At 36.5% G+C, this 6,826-nt stretch overlaps 1 long non-coding RNA gene across 1 annotated transcript; it reads right to left on the bottom strand.

Moving 5' to 3' along the window:
* Positions 1 to 3,015: 3,015 nt before the first annotated feature.
* LOC122084696 lies at positions 3,016 to 6,247 on the bottom strand. The gene is made up of 3 exons (XR_006141969.1): positions 5,890 to 6,247; positions 3,828 to 3,880; positions 3,016 to 3,723 (listed from the first exon to the last, which is right to left on the bottom strand). It is a non-coding gene; the product is annotated as an uncharacterized LOC122084696 (long non-coding RNA).
* Positions 6,248 to 6,826: the final 579 nt, after the last annotated feature.

Raw genomic sequence — 6,826 nt, 5'->3', positions numbered from 1 at the left:
TTATTGCTAAAGAGAGTGCTGAATTTTTCCTTTTCATAAAAAAAAAGAAAAAAAGAGTTGAATTTTCCCGTATTATCCCCAATTAAGGATGTGAATTTGTAACCGAAACTGTTTACCAAAATCGAACCGATCCATTTACTCCGAAACCGCAAAACCATTTAGTAAATGGTGCGGTTATGGTTTCAAGTTTTACACGGCTGGAAAAGCCTGACAGCACGGTCACCATCATTGAATCCACCGGTTTGGATTAGGGTTCCGTTGACAAAGACGGCACCGGATGAGCACCAAGTATCGGTTTGAAGCATAAGGGCCCGTACAGAATTGTTAGCTACATTATACTCAGCGGAGTGAGCAGTGCAGTCATATTTGAGAGTAATATCACTGGATTCATTCCGGCATTTCCCATCAGGCAACGAGAGATTGGAAGCTCCGGTATCAGTGCGGTCGAAGACGACGGCGCGATCGTTGTTGAGCAGCTGCATGTGCATGGCTGATATGCCAATACTTTTCTGGACGAGGTCCCATGAGCCTTGTGGAGCTACTGATGTAAGGGAACTGAGAATGAGAAAGAAAGAGAAACAAAGAATGTGAGAAAGAGCCATTAAGGTTTAGGTTCAAGAAGAAGAAGAAGAAGAAGAAAGAAGGGTTGATGAGGGTTTGTATATGGGTTGGCTCTTTAAATACTATTTAAGAGGAAAGAAAGAAAAACAAGGCTGGGAGTTGAAAGCTGTCGACTTGAATCCTTATAGCCTTGCTGGGTTCCTTCTGTATGTTAATTAATGATTAGTTCATCCCTCCCTCTTTCTTTAACCTTACAAGAAAGATGGTTTTGTTATGATACTTAACAAACTTATGTTCTAACAACCCTAGCTCTCACTCTTTATAAAATAATGTTCATCTAGCATCTCGTGCGGGATCTCATTAGCCATTGGTTACCTCAAAGGTCAAAACTTGGATATGAATCTGTTCGTTACTTAATAAAAATTCTATTTTTTTTTTTTAAATAGGATAAAATTATTTGGAACAAAGTCTCTGCTCAAAGAGTCTCAAACTTTTCTATTTTTTCCTCTTCTGCCTACAAGAGAATCTCAATCCAAATTATTTTGTCTAATAAATTTATGCTTTTCTGACAACTCAATGGATGAGGCCGGCTTCTTTGCTGACTCCTTCCAAGCAAGACAGTTCATTTATCATTTTTATAATAAATTCAACACGGATTGATGTTTATTTAGAAGGAAAGGGTTCTTTGAGCAAGCGGGATGCCATACACACCCTCACATTGTTTATTTTCTTTCTTTAAAACGATTAATGTAATAATTAATGTTAAGACGCATAGTTTCAAAGAGCCTTTCCCTTTCTATTAATTTAATAATTTTTTTCGTTGTTTTTAAGACTGTTATGGATATGATAGAATGATTGGTTGGTATTGGTAGAATTTTGTACTCCATTGACTTCATATGAATTATAGGGTAAATGTTCATGGGTAGAATTTCTGGTTTTGTATACTTATTTGTGCCATGTTGACAAGTAATGTAGCGATCCGAATCATTAGATATTTAGGAATTAGAGCTTATGAATCATAGAGTGATTCCAAAATTGGGAGGACCTGAACACTCGTTTCTAGGTCACCCTAGCTGTGAGATCGCTCTATGATCCATAGACTCTATGGAAAAGAATCCTATCCGTGGGTGGGCCAGATATCAATTTTTAAATTGAAATTCAATTATGGGGAAATGAATGCTTTATGTTGGTGTGGCCCATGCGTCCAAATATAGAGGGTAAAAAAGTAATGCCCCCACCCCTATGAAACCCAACAAACCCACCATTTGTTTATGCCCATATGTTTTCCCTCATTGGACCCCTTGCTAACACAGGCCACGCAATCAGAAAGTATTATTTCCTTCAATTATACACCTGCCCAGGAATTGATATTTTCCTCTTGTATTATCAACCATTAATTTCTTCTAATAAAACTGTATCTCGATCTTAGAATTTTCAGTGCTTTTTTTTTTCTTGTCACGTTTCTTATTTTGTTTGATCTGAAACTTGATAAGTGTGTAAGGAACTTTGGGTCAATAAATCGACAAAAATTCAGCCCATGGAACATGTAACATGGCAAATACATTTATAAGACCAGGAATTTCCATGCACCTTCCAGACTAGGAATTCCATAACCGTAAATTCAATGGTTTAAGTCTTAATAAGACATAATTTTGACATAGGCTTTGAAACAAGTCTGTTATACATCTATTAACGGACCTATTAAGTTGCAATAAGGTTGAATTCGTCGTTGTAGGACATCTTGATTATCTTATGAGAATGATCATAACCTAGACTGTGTGTTTGAAGTGTTATAATACGTTTCCTGGCCTAGTACAATATCTATCAGATTCTATTTGAAATCATTGGTCTACCTGTCAGCCAAGGTAATATGGCTCATCAATTATGTAATCTATTTTATTGATTGGTACTAAGATCAAGTCTTAGACAAGTAGATATATCATTTTAACAGTCAGCACGGTAACAATGAAAGTGGCCTTTTTTCAAGTGAAATTATTTGGGAACATATGCCTGCTATGGATCCAATTCTCATATGAGATCGTATGTTTTTTTTTTTCTAAAATGAAATACGTTCCCTTGAAAACAAGAAGACGGCGCTGCTTGAAGAACAGCAACAACTCATTGTGCAGGCTGTCACCCTCCTTACTCCGTAAGGGGGCCGCTCCACTAGGGAGACTAGAAGGAATGAAAATTTTGACTTCTCATCCTTCAGTACACTTAGCTTCAATGGCAGAATTTTTTCCTTCCTTTCTCAATTTGATTACGCTAACTACACCAACTGGGCACGTTGGAAAGTAAAACATGATTACACTATCTGGGCATATTGGAAAGTAAACAGATGATCAAAAACAGTATCAGTACCATACATTAAGTCATTTCATGTTCCTAAAGTACCAAAATAAAATAAAAAATGGAAAAATCACTCCAGAATGACTTGCTCAAGGTTTAAATTTCCAAATGTTCATTTAGTAAACTCAAGATTCATCTAAATTTAATGGTTTGTTTGACCATGTGATCAATTTCAATTAGATCAAAACTTGACATGTGAGAAAAGATCTAGCTGCATAAAGATCAGCTAGATATTTATCAGCATGATATTTACCTGCATAAAGATTACTTCCTACAAAAAGGTTCACATCATCAGTAGGTATGCATATGGCATAAGATAATAGAAGTTTTCTTGGTTAACATTCTAGAAAACATACTGCTTCCGAAAAATCTCATTTTGTAAATTGTTGTTCCTTAATGACCTGATCTCCCCAAGACTTCAAACTTTTTGCCCAAAAAGAACAAGAATCATGTAGCTGCAAAACATAAAATGGCGAGAAGATGAAGAAAATAATGACAGTGACAATGAGTCTATTAAAACCGAAAATATTAAAACCATAATATCTAATGGCCATGGGTGAAAAACACTGCGGAATGATTTAATGCCTGCAGAAGCAGATCTGCAATACCATGTATGCTAGCTCTAGCTGATCCCCCAGCAAAACTCTTAACTATAGCTTCACCATATTGATCATACATGGTCATCTTTTATCATCTGATAAAACCTGACAGTGTGGTACTTCAGAACACAAAATGAAGTACTCCATGAAGGACCTACTCTGCATTAGTACTACGAGCATTGGAACAACCACTCTTAGGAGCATCCAAGTTTCACTGCAAATAAGAGGCAAATGAGAGAAAAGTCACATCAGAACCCAACTAATAAATCACCAACCTTAAATTCAAAGAACAACACAAGGGAGAAAAATAAATGATACCTAGCACTTTATCTGGGTCTCTTGGGTTCTCCCAGTTCTTCCTTGACCAAATGCTGATTATTACAAAACCTTGTCAATTACATACCTTCTATGAAATTGAGAGCAAAACAACCTAGTATTTTTTGTTTTTGTCATTAACACAAGTAAGAAGCTTTACTAGGAGGCTATTAAACACGTTCTATAATGAAGTTATCATCCATTGCCTTTGATCCTCTAAGAAAAAGCGAAGAATAATGAAAGAATACTAGTTACTATAGCAATTACGCATGACGATTGTACAAATCCTAGAAGTCTGATTTAAAACAAAATATATATAAACTACTCCACCTATACATCATTTATTTAAGAGACCAAAACAGTTAACACTAAATCAAGATTGTTGTTGTCCGATAAAGTCATAATGATAATAATAAAATGAAAAAGAAGAAGAGAGAGAGAGAGTCTCTCTCGGCCATAAGGAAGGAAGAAAAAGAATGAAATAAAAAGAAAGACTAGATGAGAGAAGGAAAAGAATGTACAGAGACCAGAAGAGACAAGAATGGAAGAGTTAGTGCAAGAGATGTGTGATGGGTTTGGATTCTTCAAGAGGTATGTAGAACTTTTAGTTTTGGATTTTTCAGAATTTTAGTTTTCTGTTTTAGAGTATTTAGAAGGAAATTTTAGAGATTAAGAAGTGGAAAAATAAGAGTGGCTGATAGAGAGTGAGAGGAGTGAAGTAGGGTGCATAGAACAAGGTTGTTGCTGGTCTGTAGCAGGCTCTGCCAACAGCCCGGGCTGCTTGCTACAGTGGTAGCCGACAGCAGCACCCTCTTACCCTCTCCATGGCTATGTGAGTAAAATATGAAGACACTGAACATAAAGGTTCCACAGGAATGATTTACCACATTATGTTAAGAACTCTGTAATTGGAATTGTATGTGAGTGAGTTATGTACAGCTAGATCTGTATGTTGGATGAGTTGATTTTTAAGAACACAAAACATAACAGAAAATAGAAAAAGAAAAGAAGAGGAGAAAGAAAGGAAGAAAGGAAGAAAGGAAGAAGATGAGAGGGATGGAAGATGTAAATAGGAGTGGGAAAAGGGTTGGTGCCCAGCTATGTGGCTAGGTTGCTACAAAGTTGAGTGCCCAGCTCCTCCCTCTTCCCTCTCAGTGTATGTCCAGAAGGAGTTGGGTTGGTAGAGTGAGAGATGTAAAATAGTACCCATTAAATGTATAACTCTCAATGGGAGATCAAGAATATGAATAATAAAAATAGTAATAGACCTTGATCTTTGACATGCTTTGAATATTTAACATTAGACTTTTATTAGCAGGGTTTTAAGTTCAAATTTATACTTATTTGCATTTGAGATATAAGGAGGTTAACATGACCAACAATGACTATTCTTGTTGGAACAATCACTGAGACCTCCTTAATTCCATCTAATTGCTTCAAGATCTTCTCAATTAGAGGAACTTCTGAAGAACAACAAAGACCCAACATATCAAATCTTTCTTTTTTTTTTTTTTTTTTTTTTAACTCGAAACTAGTCCAAGTGGAAATTCAGAGGCTTCCATGATTGCAGGTTTTGATTCTCATAGCAGGGGTGGATTTAGGAGGCAAAACTACGATTTAGGTTGTTGCCTATGGAAGGGTAACTTATTTCCTGAATTTCAGATTAAACCAATTAGGTATGGTGAATCTGCATCTCCAATCAGGTCAGTTTTGTGTTATTGTGAATAGCAGGAAGGGGGAAAAAATAGTAGCAGAACAAGTTAAATCACCTGCATGTAGAAGGAAGATATAAAACTGAAAGGAGAACAGAAAACAGAAATACAATCAATGAAATGGGATGGGAAGTTCATCCCTGATATGAATAGCTCACAGCATAATCGAAAGAGAGAGAGAGAGGAGTAGCAGAAAAAACACCAAGCACAACAGACAACCGTTCTTCATTAAAAAAAGATCTATATAGAAAGAAATCAATTCCAATAATCAAACCAGACCTAGTTTTGTACTAATCAAACGAAACAAGAATAGACCATCATAAGGAAATAGAGGAATCCACAGAGAACAATACCTGGAACTTTGAAGCAACCGATTACAGAGCTCCAAGATCATACTATTCCTCTACAAAGACAGCAGACGTTCTTCTTCAAGATTTCGTGCCACGGTGAAGGAATAAAAAGAAATAGAGAAGAGTTCCGTCTCAGCAGAAGGAAGAACCAGCAACAGCAGAGAATACAAACCCTCGGCGGAAGGAGAAGGACCTGCAATGCCGGTTCGATTGATTGAGAATCTCTCTTGAAGGGAGAAGGCCAAGAGACGTGGAGCAGTGAGGTATTACTAGGAATGAAAAGGGAGCCAATAAAGGATAGGGTTTTGGTGGCAGGAGAGAAACCCGCCCTGTTTTAATTTTCAGCGGGAACGGTTTTGCAGGAAATAATTCGCCCTGCAACGGTTTTGTCGTATATAATTAACTAGATACTACGGGCTAATTTATCCATAATATAAACTCATTAAATACTACGGATGTTTTAGTCCGTCGAAAATTTTGAACCTTATATAACGGTATTTTTATTCCATAGTATATATTATCAATTACCATGGAATTTCTTTTACGTAGTAAAAAAAGTGTAGCAATTGACCATTTTTCTTGTAGTGTTCTAAGATTTTTTATTCATTGATCATGCCTCATGTAGCAATAGTATTCCAATTAATCAATACACAAGAGAGGTTTAGGATTATCTGCTGATTTACGAAATGAAGAATCTTCTTAGGGAATTTAGATTTTGATCAAATTAGCATGCTAAAGGGAGGCCTGCAGCTACTTGGCAGAAAGAATTGCACAGGAAGCTAAGATCTGTCTCCATGCACGTGTAAGAATTCAAAACCCTAATGAGCAAACATGAGAGAGAGAGAGAGAGAGAGAGAGAGAGAGGGGAAGGGAGAGAGAAAGTGAGATCTGTAGATTAGAATTCTTTCCATAACCTACTGCTATTTATCTTGTAGCTTTT

This window comes from Macadamia integrifolia, chromosome 7 (genome assembly GCF_013358625.1).
Source record: "Macadamia integrifolia cultivar HAES 741 chromosome 7, SCU_Mint_v3, whole genome shotgun sequence".
NCBI lineage: Eukaryota > Viridiplantae > Streptophyta > Magnoliopsida > Proteales > Proteaceae > Macadamia > Macadamia integrifolia.
The sequence above is the reverse complement of the archived record's forward strand: the minus strand, read 5'-3'. Positions and strand labels throughout refer to the sequence as shown.